This window comes from Aedes albopictus, chromosome 2, assembly GCF_035046485.1.
Source record: "Aedes albopictus strain Foshan chromosome 2, AalbF5, whole genome shotgun sequence".
NCBI lineage: Eukaryota > Metazoa > Arthropoda > Insecta > Diptera > Culicidae > Aedes > Aedes albopictus.
Genome location: NC_085137.1, coordinates 237,683,784 through 237,701,712, shown reverse-complemented (window position 1 = coordinate 237,701,712; position 17,929 = coordinate 237,683,784). Strand labels below are relative to the sequence as shown.

The 17,929-nt window shown below is 43.9% G+C and overlaps 1 long non-coding RNA gene across 1 annotated transcript in view; it reads left to right on the top strand.

Moving 5' to 3' along the window:
• Positions 1-17,727, top strand: part of LOC134287976 (uncharacterized) — a 525,221-nt gene extending 507,494 nt beyond the window's left edge. The window contains exons 2-3 of the long non-coding RNA XR_009997666.1: positions 17,562-17,639; positions 17,688-17,727. This is a non-coding gene — a long non-coding RNA (uncharacterized LOC134287976). The remainder of the gene's footprint in view (positions 1-17,561; positions 17,640-17,687) is intronic.
• The last annotated feature ends 202 nt before the right edge of the window (positions 17,728-17,929 follow it).

Here is a 17,929-nt window from a genome sequence, read left to right as displayed (position 1 = left end):
AGCCTTTGCGGGATGCGTTGAGCTTCTGATAGAACTTCCGTGTTTCCTGTGAACGGCACAGCAGTTCCATTTCCTCGCACTCCGCTTCTTCCTGGCAGCGCTTTTTCTCCCGGAAGAGACGGGTCTGCTGCTCCCGCTTCTGTCTGTATCACTCCACATTCTGTCGGGTTCCATGCTGCAGCATTACCGCCCGCGCTGCATCCTTCTCCTTCTCCTCCAGAACCGCTATGCACTCCTCGTCGAACCAATCGTTTCGTCGACTCCGTTCTACATACCCGATAGTGCTCTCGGCTGCGTTGTTGATGGCTGCTTTGACTGTACTCCAGCAGTCCTCTAGAGGGGCCACATCGAGCACACCCTCGTCCGGCAACGCTGCCTCGAGATTCTGCGCGTATGCGGTGGCGACATCCGGTTGCTTCAGTCGCTCTAGATCGTACCGGGGCGGCCGCCGGTACTGTACATTGTTAATAACGGAGAGTTTTTGGCGCAGTTTAACCATCACCAGGTAGTGATCAGAGTCGATATCAGCGCCACGATAGGTCCTGACGTCGATAATGTCGGAGAAGTACCGTCCATCAATCAGAACGTGGTCGATTTACGATTCCGTTTGTTGTGGTGATCTCCAGGTGTAACGATACGGGAGGCTGTGCTGGAAGAAGGTGCTACGAATGGCCATGTTCTTGGAGGCGGCGAAATCGATGAGGCGTAGGCCATTTTCGTTCGTCAGCTGGTGGGCGCTGAACTTTCCAATTGTCGGTCTGAATTCCTCCTCCTGGCCTACCTGAGCGTTTAGATCCCCTATGATGATCTTGACGTCGTGGTTTGGGCAGCTGTCGTACTCGCGTTCGAGCTGCGCGTAAAATGCGTCTTTGTCATCATCAGTGCTTCCGGAGTGAGGGCTGTGCACGTTTATTATGCTGATGTTGAAGAATCGGCCCTTGATCCTCAACCTGCACATTCTTTCGTCGATCGGCCACCAACCGATCACGCGCCTCTGCATGTCGCCCATCACTATAAAAGCTGTTCCCAGCTCACGTGTGTTGCCGCAACTCTGGTAGATGGTATGATTACCTCTAAACGTTTGCACCATAGATCCTGTCCAACACACCTCCTGCAGCGCTACGATTCCGAACCCGCGGTCCTTCAGTATATCGGCGAGTATGCGAGTGCTCCCGATGAAGTTGAGAGATCTGCAGTTCCACGTACCGAGCTTCCAATCGCAAGTCCCTTTTCGTCGCTGTGGTCGTCGCCATTGGTATCGGTTCGCATTCTTCTCTTGTTGATTTTCCGGTGCTAGTCTTTTTACGGCTGGCTCGCAGGGCCTGACACCAACCCACTAACCCAGGGAGCTGGGCTTACCTTCCCGGAAGCTACGGGTTCTGCATTGGCATTTCCTCCAATTACAGTGCTAAAAAGCTAGGTTCGAGCGCCAGTCTTCGCCGGGGGTGGTGTTTTTAATGGGCGCCCAGGAGATAATATTTTACCTGAGCTTCCACCCCCGGGCTCTCTGGCAGTAAAACGCAATATCAAAGTGGAAATAACAGCTACCGTGATTTCGGGTGAAGTTGATCACTTTTCTCAGTTTTTGGCGCCATATTTTTAATGTTTGTCGAGATGGTTAAATTTAATGCCTTAAAACAAGAACAAGCACGGTTTTCATCAGTCAACCAGGTTGAAAATTTTACAGTTAATCATTTTATTAGTTTGTGCAGTGCCAACGACCAATAGTGCTGCTAGTAGTGTCAAATGTTTTGTGGTGTTTTTTGATTGTGTTTACGTTTCGCCCTTTAGGAAGGTGCTGCTATTTGGAAAAAAAATGTATAGGAACACGGAATATCAACAACGGTTCAGGCGCTACGATGATGAGTACGGTCCCCATCAGCCTCCATTACTGCACGTCCCTCCACCGCAGCTTGCCCCGCCGTCCCAAGTGGCCCCACCGCCTCAAGTTGCCCCGCCTCTCGCCTTCCCACAACCATCTAACCAGCAACCCGCACAGCAGCAATCGGCTCCCTCACAGTACCGCAGTCGTTATCAACGTACCTGGCAGGACCGAGGACATGATCAGGCCCAGCAGCCTTACGGCTACCGGCGGCGTTATTATCAGGAAGAACACGCAACCGTCCTATTACAAGTTTTATTTTTGTGTTAAATATGCTATTTTAACTTGTAAATATTCCCCTAGTATTAATGAACATTTATAGGGCTTTGGCAGAATAGAGGCCCGCAAACCCGCAATTCGGCTGCCAACATTCAGGTCATTTCGGGCCGTGATTAAGTACAAGAGATGTAAACCTTTCCCTGGCCCAGACTTGAAGTTATAGAACTCTAGTGATGAAACCCGAATCGGTATGCCCCCTTAGGAGTAGAAATTCCTAGACAAAACGCAAGCTATGAAAGCAATCGAAGATGCGAACTAAAAGGCAACCAGCCATACAAAATACTTTACAGGATTGACTGATGGACCAATGAAATTTCTGAAACCTCGTCATCCTGGCATCGGAAATGGTTATCCAACAGGGTAACAGGGCAACATTATATGTTTTGTGTTGTATTTGTTCAATTGTGATGTTCTAATTTATTGCGCATGTGTAAGGTTCCATTATAATATGTTATATTTTAACGTGCATTTGTAGTGCTTCATTATTTTTTCGTAATAGTCCTTTTAATAGAGGGGTTGTTGTACAACCTGGTGCCCATAAGGAACGCCGCAGTAAGCCGGCTGCTGGGTTCCTGTTCACAAGTAAACAGGAACGTCCTGCCAGGTCGGACGAGGACGAAGCCACGGATGGGGAAGAAAAAAAAGAAGAGGCGTCGAAGAAAAAAGGAGACGGCGGAGGAACCGCGGTGCTGATGACAGAGCACCAACAAATTAGGATCTATAGAGAAACCGTTAGCACTAAGCCGTTGAGGAATCTGATGACTGCCATTGATGACATTGACGAATCAAGGCTATGGCCAAGCAGATGATAAGAGATGATCGATTCGATTTGAAAGAGCTAATTTAACGATATAACGCTATCAGTTGGGAATCCAGTTTTGGAAAGGTCTTCAACAGGGTAATTCATGTATTTTAGACAGGCTGAGGACAACGTTGGAAACATTTTCCCCTAGCTTCCTTAGAAGTCAATTGATTATTTTGCAAAGTTACTAATACGCTTGTTATATGATTGTGCTTTGCGTTCCTGATAACAAAAACCTTAACAAAAGCATTTTAAACTGAGAAAATCTTAATTTCCAATCGCCTGTTTGAATTGCATTTTGAATACCGAATATATGTTTTGGACACCCTCAGGTATACCTAATTTGGACAGGGCAATTATCTCAATGTTTAGCCGAATACTGCTAAATCATAGAAGTAGCATAAATTAACAAATATTTTCTTGTAAAAATCGAATTTCTCCGCTTAACAGGCATCTATTTTGATAACTATTACAGTTTTTGTCAAAATCGAGGAAATTTCGCCAGACCCACAGAATACGCCTCCAAGTATGCAATCGCACACAAGGATGGAAGAAAATCACTTCTAGTGACAAATGATACAGGATACAAACAATCCAAGATTGCTTTTGCTCTTGCAGTAGCATGATGCCGACACCCTCGCCCCATGCTTGTATCATGTAATCACAGGCAATTAAAGCATCTGATGCACGCTTTATAATGGGATCAAACGTTATCGGATCATGTTACAAGTCGCGATAAATACTATTCATCACGATTAAAACCACTTATGGACTAATAAACAGAATTCATGATTGAAACCAATTCATTCATTAATACATCTTGATATTAGAGCAACTAGAATGCACAAAAAGTGAATGATTTTCGGTATTTATCATTTCGACTCCATGATAACGATCACATCATGGCCGCTCATGGCTCGCGATTCCATTTTCGCGGAGCGTGGTTTGTTATAATGCTTGACGACAACGTTCTATCGTTGTTGGCAACAACTTGTTACTATGATCGCGTGATGCGCGACACATTCCAAAATGATGATGATGACAGATGACCAAAATTACTTAATAGAATAGCCTAGATCTGTCTATCTGTCTGTAATGCTTGCATGCAAGTTGGTAAAATTTGCATACAAGTGCTTGGTGCTGAGATGATGACCAAGGGTAGAGGGTTAGGGTAGAGGGTTGGAGTAAAGGGTTATGGTAGAGGGTAGGGTAGAGGGTTAGAGTAAAGGGTTAGGGTAGAGGGTAAAGAAAGGGGTTTGGAACAGAAGGTCGAATGGATAAAAGGTCGAATGGACAAAAGGTCGAATGAGACAAAATACATTATCCCAATATTGTACTGCATCAACAATAAATTCCCTCCAAATCCATGCATCGAACCTAATTACAGCTAAAATCCACTCGCGATACGTATCGCATGTTTACACGATACATATCGGACGCATATGCGATCACAACACTCGTCGTCAAACACGTCATCGCTGTTCGTTGCGTGGTTTTTGTTCGTTGCATGGAGACGTGTTTGTAAACAACCACAACTGTCAAAAAGATGTCTCCGAAAAAGGTAGGTGTTTTTTTGCGAGCTCTTGAAATTTTATTATTTATCATTAAATCATATGATTTAAATGATTATAATTATATTTTCAGAACCCGCCACGTTCCGCACGCTCGGCAAAAGGTGCTATGACGCTGCCCGGCCTCCGCAGCACTCGCCGGCAGCCGCCGGAAGAGCCGACACGACACCGGAGCCGATCCCCCCCCCCCCCCCCCCCGTAGCTATTCCACCTCCGAGAGATGAACGGTCCCCGGGCGCGACCGAGGGCGGCGCACACGCGCGTAAACCGCCCACAGCGTCTTCCGACAGACGCCGGTCCCCGGGTGCGACCGCGAGCGGCACTCATGTGCGAAACCCGCTCCCAGCGACACCCGATCGATCTTCGCAGAGAAGTCGGAGCAGCAGTAGCGAGTTCCGCGGTTTCGTTCACTCCGATGGCGACTCCGGCCCGCGTCGGATCAGCTGCGAAGCGGTCCCTTCGTCCACCCCAATCGTCGCCCAATCAACATCAACCCCTCGAGGGTCACTGGCCGGTTTGTCCGGCTTCGACCAACGGCAAATGGTGACCCTCGAAAGAATGATCACCGGCATAGTGCGTCGAGTTTTGCTTCCGATGCAGGAGGGATTCCGCATTGTGAAAAAAGAACTCCGCACTATGCAGGGGCCTTTCGGAAGGTGCTGCTATTTGGAAAAAAATGTATAGGAACACGGAATATCAACAACGGTTCAAGCGCTACGATGATGAGTACGGTCCCCATCAGCCTCCAACACTGCAGGTCCCTCCACCGCAGCTTGCCCCGCCGTCTCAAGTGGCCCCGCCTCACGCCTTCCCAAAACCATCTAACCAGCAACCCGCACAGCAGCAATCGGCTCCCTCACAGTACCGCAGTCGTTATCAACGTACCTGGCAAGACCGAGGACATGATCTGGCCCAGCAGCCTTACGGCTACCGGCGGCGTTATTATCAGGAAGAACACGCCCCCGTCCTATTACAAGTTTTGTTTTTGTGTTAAATATGCTATTTTAACTTGTAAATATTCCCCTATTATTAATGCACATTTATAGGGCTCTGGCAGAATAGAGGCCCGCAATCCTTTTTCGACTGCCAACATTCAGGTCATTTCGGGCCGTGATTAAGTACTAGAGATGTAAACCTTTCCCTGGCACAGACTTCAAGTTATAGAACTCTAGTGATGAAACCCGAATCGGTATGCCCTCTTAGGAGTAGAAATTCCTAGACAAAACGCAAGCTATGAAAGCAACCGAAGCTGCGAACTAAAAGGCAACCAGCCATACAAAATACTTTACAGGATTGACTGATGGACCAATGAAATTTCTGAAACCTCGTCATCCTGGCATCGGAAATGGTTATCCAATAGGGTAACAGGGCAACATTATATATTTTGTGTTGTATTTGTTCAAAAGGGTAAACTCAAAGCTTGTGTTTCTCAGAGATGGCACTACCACATTTGAAGTAAAATCATTTTTCTTGTATGGACAAATCGCTGGCTTGCACTTGTTCCGCATCGCAACTATTTGTACCCTGGGGCAAAAAGTTGCAAATTGGAAACAAAATCATTAAACCTATGCGCTTCTTCCGGATTCATTACAGTAAATAGAATTTATTACGCCAGCATACAAATTTCAAGCTGTTAACTTATTTTTTTCTGACTGGCATTTTCCACCCGTGCTGCGGCGCTGCTGTAAATGTGAAAAACGCGTGGAACACGAGCGCCGTCTACGATTGCCTAGCGCAACCTTCGCCGTTACTTTACACTGTTATCACGTTTACCGCATCTATCCGAAAGCGCCTCTACCGGCACTTTAGCATAAACGCAGCTGCTTGCTTCCCATTAGTGAGGAAATTTCATACCTTCAGGCGGTTCCTCCACCGTCTCCTTTTTTTTCCTCGACGCCTCTTGCAGCCTCTTCTTTTGCTTCATCCCCATCCGCAGCTTCGTCCTCGTCCGACCTGGCAAGACGTTCCTGTTTACTTGTGAACAGGGAACCCAGCTGCCGGCTTACTGCGCCGTTCCTTATGGGCACCAGGTTGTACAACACCCCCTCCATTAAAAGGACTATTACGAAAGAATAATGAAACACTACAAATGCACATTAAAATATAACATATTGTGGTACCTTACAAATGCGTAATAAATTAGGACATCACAATGCGAAGCAATCAGAACAGACAAACAGACGTAACACCTTGAACGGTTTTCATGGAAATCCATCGCCCAGTTCACACTACCATCACCTGGTGGAAAAGTTGCACGAATCACTGTGTTGTGCAATATCGTCAACAGAAGGCGCTAGTGTGAAACGTCAAACACATAGAAAAACGATGCATGCGCCTCTTGTTGTGAAAGCCACAACTATGAAAATTTAAAATGATCGTTAAAAGCGTGGTCGATGGATTTTTCACAAGTGTTACGTCTGTTTGTCTGTGCAGGGCTGTTACAGGTGGCGCGGATTTTGCGTTTTTCGCGGTTTTTGCGTTTCGCGCGGATTTGGCGCGTTTTTGCTAATTTCGGCGCGGTTTTTGCGGAAATGTTTTTCAAATGCACTAACATCAAATATGTAGACATGTAGCTCAACACAAACAGAATAAATAAAGAACATTTCCATATTGGAGTTCTGAATTTTGTGATTGAGTAAAAATGATGTTACTAGTCGCTAGCTTGGAGTGTTAAATAAGTTGCACTGCACTAAACGCTCAATTTTTAAAAACAGAGAAGTTCCTCTTCTGAATTTCGTAGTCAACCTCTTGAAGCCATTTCTGTCTTAACCCGGCTAAATTTTTGGATAGAATTTTTAGACGGAACTTATTAAGTATTGTCTGAGGTTCGAAAAACATTGAATCATGGCAAGATTTCTGCATAAATTCCTAGAGTTACTTGGTAATTCTGAAATCTGTTTTTTATGGAATTTGCAAATTTTGGATAAACTTTCTCACTGGATAAACTTTTGATTGAATTAGAAGAATCTCGAAAAAAATGAATAGAAAATCATTGGTTTTGTAGTTGACTCTATTGCTTGTAGATATTTTGTTGAATCGATTTTTGTTAAAAACTCTATGGGATATTTATCCTAAAAATAAACTTCTGTGGCCATGGTAAAATTTATCTTTGATTTCCAATCGGAGCATTCGTTGAGAAGGGAGTAGTAAGCACAGTTAATAAAGGGTTTCTTGGTAGAATTGTGGAGGATTTTTTTTTTACATGAAAACATGAAGCTTTTGGAATCCTATGCAGGACATTCTTGCTGAAATCTTTACTGAATTTCCAAGGTCGTGGTATGGGCAGAAACTCTTATCTTAAATTTCTAATAAATTAATACTTCTCTTCATACCTTTTGCTCAAAGGTGAGAACATTTGCCTGACATTTTTTATGGAATGTTTCTCATAAATATCACCCTTAGATTTTATTCTTTTTGTAATTAGTGATTTATTTAATCAATGGATTACGCTAAAATCAATTATTCAATTTGTATCTTCACAAAAAATCTGAAAATTTTCTTGCAGTTCTCTCGAACGATCTTCTGAGACTTACTACAGATTTTATAGCAGGATTTCTACAATAATGTTGGTTATAATTATTTAAAAAAAAAATCAATTTTAGAACTGTTTCAGGGAACAGGAAATCCCATTCTCGTAAAATAGTAGTCACCCTGATTGGCCAGCAATCAATGAACTATTTATTCGAAACTTTTTATTCCAATTTAAAAAAAAATACCTGTTTGTAACATTTCTTGGTTGATGTGGAAGTTGCATGGATTAATAATAGTTAAAGTCGGTTTGAACATTAGAGATGATCTTCATCAGGAGTGCAACAAAAACATGCTCGAAAAATTGAAAAATTCAGGCTTTTTATGAGCTTAAGTCGGGGGTGGAAGCTCAGGTAAAATATTATCTCCTGGGCGCCCATTAAAAACACCACCCCCGGCGAAGACTGGCGCTCGAGCCTAGCTATTTAGCACTGTAGTTGGAGGAAATGCCAATGCAGAACCCGTAGCTTCCGGGAAGGCAAGCCCAGCTCCCTGGGTTAGTGGGTTGGTGTCAGGCCCTGCGAGCCAGCCGTAAAAAAGACTAGCACCGGAAAATCAACAAGAGAAGAATGCGAACCGATACCAATGGCGACGACCACAGCGACGAAAAGGGACTTGCGATTGGAAGCTCGGTACGTGGAACTGCAGATCTCTCAACTTCATCGGGAGCACCCGCATACTCGCCGATATACTGAAGGACCGCGGGTTCGGAATCGTAGCGCTGCAGGAGGTGTGTTGGACAGGATCTATGGTGCGAACGTTTAGAGGTAATCATACCATCTACCAGAGTTGCGGCAACACACGTGAGCTGGGAACAGCTTTTATAGTGATGGGCGACATGCAGAGGCGCGTGATCGGTTGGTGGCCGATCGACGAAAGAATGTGCAGGTTGAGAATCAAGGGCCGATTCTTCAACATTAGCATAATAAACGTGCACAGCCCTCACTCCGGAAGCACTGATGATGACAAAGACGCATTTTACGCGCAGCTCGAACGCGAGTACGACCGCTGCCCAAACCACGACGTCAAGATCATCATAGGGGATCTAAACGCTCAGGTAGGCCAGGAGGAGGAATTCAGACCGACGATTGGAAAGTTCAGCGCCCACCAGCTGACGAACGAAAATGGCCTACGCCTCATCGATTTCGCCGCCTCCAAGAACATGGCCATTCGTAGCACCTTCTTCCAGCACAGCCTCCCGTATCGTTACACCTGGAGATCACCACAACAAACGGAATCGCAAATCGACCACGTTCTTATTGATGGACGGCACTTCTCCGACATTATCGACGTCAGGACCTATCGTGGCGCTAATATCGACTCCGATCACTACCTGGTGATGGTTAAACTGCGCCCAAAACTCTCCGTTATTAACAACGTACATTACCGGCGGCCGCCCCGGTACGATCTAGAGCGACTGAAGCAACCGGATGTCGCCACCGCATACGCGCAGAATCTTGAGGCAGCGTTGCCGGACGAGGGTGTGCTCGATGTGGCCCCTCTAGAGGACTGCTGGAGTACAGTCAAAGCAGCCATCAACAACGCAGCCGAGAGCACAATCGGGTACGTAGAACGGAGTCGACGAAACGATTGGTTTGACGAGAAGTGCAGAGCGGTTCTGGAGGAGAAGGATGCAGCGCGGGCGGTAATGCTGCAGCATGGAACCCGACAGAATGTGGAGCGATACAGACAGAAGCGGAAGCAGCAGACCCGTCTCTTCCGGGAGAAAAAGCGCCGCCTGGAAGAAGCGGAGTGCGAGGAAATGGAACTGCTGTGCCGCTCACAGGAAACACGCAAGTTCTACCAGAAGCTCAACGCATCCCGCAAAGGCTACGTGCCGCAAGCCGAAATATGCAGGGATAAGGAAGGGAGCCTCCTGACGGACAAACGTGAGGTGATCGAAAGGTGGAAGCAGCACTTCGACGAGCACCTGAATGGCGAAGAGAATGTAGGCACGGAGGACCAAGGCAGCGGAGGAAATGACTATGTTGGTGCAGCAGAGGACGGGAACGAACCAACTCCCACGCTGAGGGAAGTTAAGGATGCCATCCACCAGCTCAAAAACAACAAAGCGGCTGGTAAGGACGGTATAGCAGCTGAACTCATCAAGATGGGCCCGGAAAAGTTGGCCACCTGTCTGCACCAGTTAGTAGTCAAGATCTGGGAAACCGAACAGCTACCGGAGGAGTGGAAGGAAGGGATAATCTGTCCCATCCACAAGAAAGGCGACAAGTTAATGTGTGAGAACTTTCGAGCGATCACCATTTTAAATGCCGCCTACAAAGTGCTATCCCAGATCATCTTCCGTCGTCTTTCACCTAAAGTAAATGAGTTCGTGGGAAGTTACCAAGCCGGTTTCATCGACGGCCGGTCGACAACGGACCAGATCTTCACCGTACGGCAAATCCTCCAGAAATGCCGTGAATACCAGGTCCCAACGCACCACCTGTTCATCGACTTCAAAGCGGCATACGACAGTATCGACCGCACAGAGCTATGGAAAATTATGGACGAGAACAGCTTTCCCGGGAAGCTGACTAGACTGATAAGAGCAACGATGGACGGTGTGCAGAACAGCGTAAGGATTTCGGGTGAGCTATCCAGTTCATTTGAATCTCGACGGGGACTACGACAAGGTGATGGACTTTCCTGCCTACTATTCAACATCGCCCTGGAAGGTGTTATGCGACGAGCCGGGCTCAACAGCCGGGGTACGATCTTCACGAAATCCAGCCAATTTGTCTGTTTTGCGGATGACATGGATATTATTGCCAGAACATTTGGAACGGTGGCAGAACTGTACACCCGCCTGAAACGTGAAGCAGCAAAGGTCGGACTGGTGGTGAATGCGGCTAAGACAAAGTACATGCTGGTAGGTGGGACTGAGCGAGACAGGACAAGCCTTGGCAGCAATGTTACGATAGACGGGGATACTTTCGAGGTGGTAGAAGAATTCGTCTACCTCGGTTCCTTGCTAACGGCTGACAATAACGTGAGCCGTGAAATACGAAGGCGCATCATCAATGGAAGTCGTGCCTACTATGGGCTCCAGAAGAAACTGCGGTCAAAAAAGATTCACCCCCGCACCAAATGTACCATGTACAAGACGTTAATAAGACCGGTGGTTCTCTACGGACACGAGACATGGACGATGCTCGAGGAGGACCTGCAAGCACTCGGAGTTTTCGAGCGACGGGTGCTAAGGACGATTTTCGGCGGTGTGCAGGAGAACGGTGTGTGGCGGAGAAGAATGAACCACGAGCTCGCTGCACTTTACGGCGAACCCAGCATCCAGAAGGTGGCCAAAGCCGGAAGGATACGGTGGGCAGGGCATGTTGCAAGAATGCCGGACAACAACCCTGCAAAGCTGGTGTTTGCAACTGATCCGGTTGGCACAAGAAGGCGTGGAGCGCAGAGAGCACGATGGGCGGACCAGGTGGAGCGTGATCTGGCGAGTGTTGGGCGTGACCGAGGATGGAGAGCTGCAGCTGCAAATCGAGTATTATGGCGGCAAATTGTTGATTCAGTATTATCATGAATTTGATGTGAACTAAATAAATGAAAAAATGAATGAGCTTAAGTCATCAAAATCATATGTTTTTGTACTGGCGCGGATTTGATGACCTTGGCGCGGATTTTGCGATTTTCAAATCGACAGTTTTGTAACAGCCCTGTCTGTGCAATCAGCTTCGTTTTTGCTAGAGTGCCGGTAGAGGCTTTTCTGATAAATGCGGCACGTTTTTTCATTCGAATATTCATTATATATGCGATACAACTACGGTAACAAAAGTTTGAAAGTGTCTATGAAGTTCGCCTAACATGCAGTTTCGGAAAATATTGAATTTCTTACAAAATATGTGACTAATTGGCTGTAAAACATGTAAACTCATCATTCAATAACCCTTGAGCCAGATGATGGACATTTTCCACAAATTGTTTTGAGTTTGAGATATTTTTAACAATCTCTCGCCGAACAATTTCACCCCACTGATCAATTTCACCCGAAATCATGGTACCGTAAACCGGGGTCAAATTGATCAGCGGGGTGAAATTGATCATTCGGGTGCTACATTGTAATTCCATACTAGAAACTCTAAAGCGTCATAATGATCTTAAACTTTTTACGTCATCTGGTTCGTAGATGTCTAGAGATCAGTGTAGACTTTTATTTTTTTAGAAAAAGTTGGTTTTGCCTTATTTTTTTTTAGAAATTTGCTATGTATTTCTCATTTTGCTGAAATCATTGCTACTAAACAATCGATTGCTAATAGGACTTCCCGTAAATTGTCTGTTTTAACATATTTGTGGAGCCTTGGTTGGGAAGTTATGTAGCTAATCAGAACATGAAATAGTGAAAAAAAAGGTCATTCTATGATGAAATAGTCATTAATTTTGATAGAAATCACTTATTTCAAAGCAAATTGCCTACCTTTAGGCGTTTAAGGGAAAATTTCAAAATTTAATTTTGCATTTTAAGTATTAAATTCATTAGTTGTAAGATTTTAAACGCGTTATTCGGTTTTAGAAGAGCAAAATTAAGCGGAGAAGGGAATTTTCCTTTCTAACCGATGCTTAATTGTATACTGATCAATTTCGCCCCAAAGTGGCATTTTCAATTGTTTGATATTTGGAGTTATTTAACTTAAAGTTTATATTAATTGAACAAAATTCTGTCACAAGGTTCCATGGAGATTCACTGGGTACTGGTTTTACAGAAATTCTTTTGGCCATATTTGAATTGGCACTGATGTTATCCGCAAAAGTTGTTTTAAAGTGATCAATTTGACCCCGGATTACGGTACTGAATTAATTATAATAAGAAGCCGACAACATTTACGCTGTAGGTTAAGGTAAGTGATGTTTAATGTGGCTGATAGTATTTTGAATGTTTCCGGAAGTATAATTTCAGCACAAAATATGAATGTTGCCGCAGTGACCCCTAATCCCCAACACATTCGAAAGGCACAACTACAGAAAACTATGTAATTGTGAAACTGAGTTCCTGAGGTAGGCAGTCCATTATCTCGGAGGCAAGGTTGCGACCATTCATTTGCAAAGATTTACATTCATTTGCTATTATCTCAGTTCAGGAGCATGCTATCGAAAAACAATGAATGGATGAATTTAACCTTGTAGTTTTATCTGAAAGTTTGCCGAATAACATTGGGGTCGCACACGCATACCAAAGTCGTGAGCGAGCTGTAAAGGCAACTTTCCACAGCGTGAATGAAATTTACATTCACGGCGTGGAGAGTTGCCTTCACAGCTCGCTCACGACTTTGGTATACGTTTGCGACCCTAATGTTATTCGGCAAACTTTCAGATAAAACTACAAGGTTAAATTCATCCATACATTGTTTTTCGATAGCATGCTTCTGAACTGAGATAATAGCAAATGAATGTAAATCTTTGCAAATGAATGGTCGCAACCTTGCTCGGAGGAACTCAAGATCCGATGCACCATTACTTTGGTTTGCGCAGTAAGGGCAGGGTTCTATAGAGAATGCCCTTGTACTTCACGTGCATCGTTAGCTGTTGGCTTTTAAATAGATCCACCTAAACATTCATTCCTAGGCGGAACAAGCGGTGCGTAGTGTTATTCATAGCCAATAGAGACAATTGCTGTCAACACTATCTAGGCTGATCGAGACATGCCGACTCAGGGCATGATTCTACTCTAGAAGTATTGGGAATTGACCAAATTGTACGAGTTTTAATGTAAGTCACATTTCATTCTACGAAAATCTAGCTAGGCACTTGCGCGCCACCTATGATACATCTCAATATTTACGCACGAATTCCAGTTCCAAATAATTTATGAAAATCCACTAACCTGGATGGCTTCACTTTCATACCATAAATATATGCATCCCAATTATTTCAATTATTCCCTGTGAATGAATCGATTATGTGAAAGTTTCAGAAGAGCACATTAGCGACTTATTAATACATTAATCAATTCAATGGTTTATCAACATCGTTGATTTAACATATTCAATCTCAGAAAACGCATAACTCCAAATCCTATCTCAATTATATTCAACACTTCCCTGTGGCGAGTGGTTTTCACTTCTTCGGTGTGTGAAAATTCATTGCCGCGTTTTTTTTTTGCCTCTGCATGCAACTTGTTTATAACCAAACTTTTCCACTTTCACAGCAGTATCGCCTGAGTGTGAGCCATCTTGCCCCATTGAAAGGCACATCTAACCTAGAACTTTGCAAGATAAGTTCCCATTGAAATATGTGGACCAGTTTGGCTCAGCATGTGGGACAGAGTGATAAGCGTTAACAGGATTTTTATTGCCTACCCACGGTTCTCTTTATTTCTTGTTCGAGGACTTTTGCGCTTTGGAGAAGGATGTGTGTCGAGGAGAGGTGAGTTGGTAGGTTTGAATCTTTAATGGAGTTTGTTGAAATAGAGCAGAAGGAACAAGGACTTCCGGAATACCATCAGCATCTGTTTGAGTGGTTTGAGTGACGACCAGTCATCACGATATGGACCTGTCCATAAACTACATAGACTTTTATGGGGGAGTGGTAGGGGTAGGCTCCATATAAATTTCGGTGGTCTGAGATGACCAAAAATGAGACTACGTAGTTTATGTCAAAATGCCCATAGATTCAAATTTTTGGAAGATCGTAACAGTACAATTTAAAAGTAGGGAAAATCCGGTTTCTTCAAACATCGTCCACCGTTGAAGATGATTTACGTCTTGCTCCTGTAGCTGATAACGGAGTGAAAAGGTTTTATAACACACCGATTAGCACATTATGGCAGAGAACCCTTCCCTTTTGAAGGTCTTCATATCCTTACATAAGCAAGCCAGGCAAACCTGTAACACCAGAAATGTGAAGACATATCTGGGCGGGTTGAAAAATTACACCAACAAAGAACCTGCCGCACTCGAACGCCCATAATGGGAAGGAAGCGAAATTGCGTTCTTCCTTCCACTCGGAAGAAGATAATTTCCCTCATAAAAGGTGATAAAACTTTGCGTTCTCTTTATAGGACACATGGCAAGTATTGACACGTGTATTGTTCACCTTCATGGTTTCACACGAGACACCACAGAGAGCTGGGGACGGAGCATCGTTAGCTTGGAATAGAGGACATTCATGTGCTGCCCATGGCCTCATCTTGATTTCCATTAGCAAAGATTTATATCGTTTCATTACGGAACAGATTGCCAGATCAGATAACCACCGCCCCCGGTTCGGTATGGCCTGCGTCGTCGATAGAATTCGAGAAAGCCTATCTTATCCGATAATGTCATTTCAAGTGTATCGGTTCCTTGCTTTGAAATGTTGGGTGGCAAAAGAAAATAAGTTCATGAGAAAAACGAACGCAAACAATCACCAAAAAAGCTCTCAATTGAACTTCTCAACTTGAATACTAACTCTGTGGAAGAATGGTCAAAAAGAGAAATCGAGTGTCTCCAGTTGAAAAATTTTGCTTAAAAAGTACAAGGTATAATAGACATCTTGAAGTATGGACTTGACCAATAATTACAATAAACGCTCCGTTTTCTCATTGCTAGTAGTAAAGGCTAACCTTCTATTTCGGGGAGGAATTTTCGTGTACTGATTAAAGCTGGTTCCTATGACTATGTACGTCCATCCTTGGTGCGTGGGTCTCGATGGAAACGATTATTGAGGTTATTTTCATGGTCGTTATCATCCAGTCTTCCCAATCTTCGGGAGCTCCAAAGGCGACAGGTGCTGTGTTACAGTGTGGCGTACCTACTCCAACGTTGTTAGAGTTGCCTTGCGAAAGGATTAATAGCCATTATCGGCTTACATTGTGTCAGCTTTTTTTCTTTGAGTTTTAGTTGATGAAACGATGTAGAATGTACCAACCAAAAGGCTTTGAGTATTGTGATGTGATCATTACTTGACCTACAAACCAAAGCTTAATCAATCCAAATTTATGCAACGAGATATGATTCGTGGCTGCACTTTAGTAAAATTTAGGTTTTATTGCAGCCCCGATGACTACATGTGGTTACATGGGGTCCGAGGGGGTTTAAGGGGGATTTAAGATTCATTTCAGAAAGTTTCAGATAATTTTCGATGGAATTTACAGGCCTTACGGAAGCGTTATGGAGGAGTTTTTGGGGGTTTTGGACCATCTCAGGTGCGTTACATGGGGTCCGAGGGGGTTTTAGGGGGATCTTGGGGGCATTTCAGGAAGTTTCAGAAGATTTTTATAGACCCCATCACATATCTTTCGAAACACCCCTGAAATACCCTTTGATGTAAAGGTGTTTTTGAAACCCCCTGATACAAACCCTCACCCATAATGCCCCAAAACCTCCGTAATCCCATTAAAATGACCTTGAAATCATCACAATAATTTGATATACCTCGGAAACCCTTTGGACCCCGTTATTAGGGTGTATAAACCCCTCGAAACTCCCCTGAAATGCTATCAAACGCCCCTAAAACCTCTAGAAACACCCTTAAAATGTTCCTGAAACACCCTGAAACTTTCATAAATTACTCTGAATGATTCAGAAATACCTTACGATCCTAAAACCCCTTGCAACGTCCTTTAAAGTCTCCCGATATCCTTTGAATTGCCCTTGAAGCCCCTTGAAACGTCCCTGAAACTCCCTTATTGTTATTGAATGCCCCTGAATGCCCTGTAATCCGATTAAAACATCATCAAATCTTGACAGAACGTCCATAAAAGGCTTCTCAAATCCCCTGAAACAACCCCTTAAAACGCCCCTGAAGCTCCTTGGAACCCCCTTTTTTGGTTGACTGTGAATTTTCTGGAAACCCCCTTACCCCACCTCAAATGCCCAGGAACAAGACCTGTTCTCACATACTAAATTCCCCCATTGTAGCCGAAACTTAGTTTATGCATAAATTTCCCCCTTTTTATGTCTTTTTCAATTGATGCACATTTTCAATTTATATACAGTACCATCCATGTGCATAAATTGAGGTTCCAGTGTAGTTCAAACCATGATAAAGACAACCGCTGCATTGTTAAATGGTGAGTTGTTGCTGGCAGCACTGCCATATGATGTCATTACAACTGAGTTATGTCATGATGCGAAGCAATATACGAAGAAGAATGAGAATTTCAGAGAACTGTCAAAGCAAGTCTGTTTAGTGATGTGAAAACACATGAAATTGTAATTGTATTAAATAATACCTAAATAATTGGAATAGTTTGCTAAAATATTATTCTACTTACAGCTACTTATTTACAAACAGATAGATATTTAACTAACCTAGTTGTCACAGTCAGAGCCGTAGCGTGCGGTTGGCCAGGTTGGCCCCCGCCAAGGGCGCCAGCCTCAGAGGGGCGCCGAAAAGGCCTAAGGCTAAAAGCAAACAGGGTGAATGTTATCAAGATTTCACAGTATTTTAAAGTATCCACGATTGATCATGTGTTTTTTACGTTCTTCCGATTTCTCAAAAATCAGATTTCTCTAGATTATTTTGAATATTTACCGCGATGTTACCTGTAAAATTATCTATGTACTAGGTATTTTATTTTGAGAAACTATTTTAGTTTTTTTAATGAACAAAACAATATTAATATGCTTTCGGAATTCTAGTGAAAGTTTCTTTCTGATAATTCCTAAACATTCTCACTGGGCAATGTCTTGAGGTTACTTCCGAGGTCATTCGTCGCATTCATTCAAGTTTTTTTACAGTGTTGACAATAAGTATTTTAATAATGTTTCAGTTCATACGATTGTTCGAAAGAACTTTGTATATTTGGGCTTAAACTCTTTTAAATCTAGCACAAAGCTATCAGTGAGTTTTTATTTTTATTTTATTCATGGAATTTGCAATAAATTTCACTTGGCTTTTCTTCAGAGTTTCTTGCTAGCTTTCTTTCGCAAAATG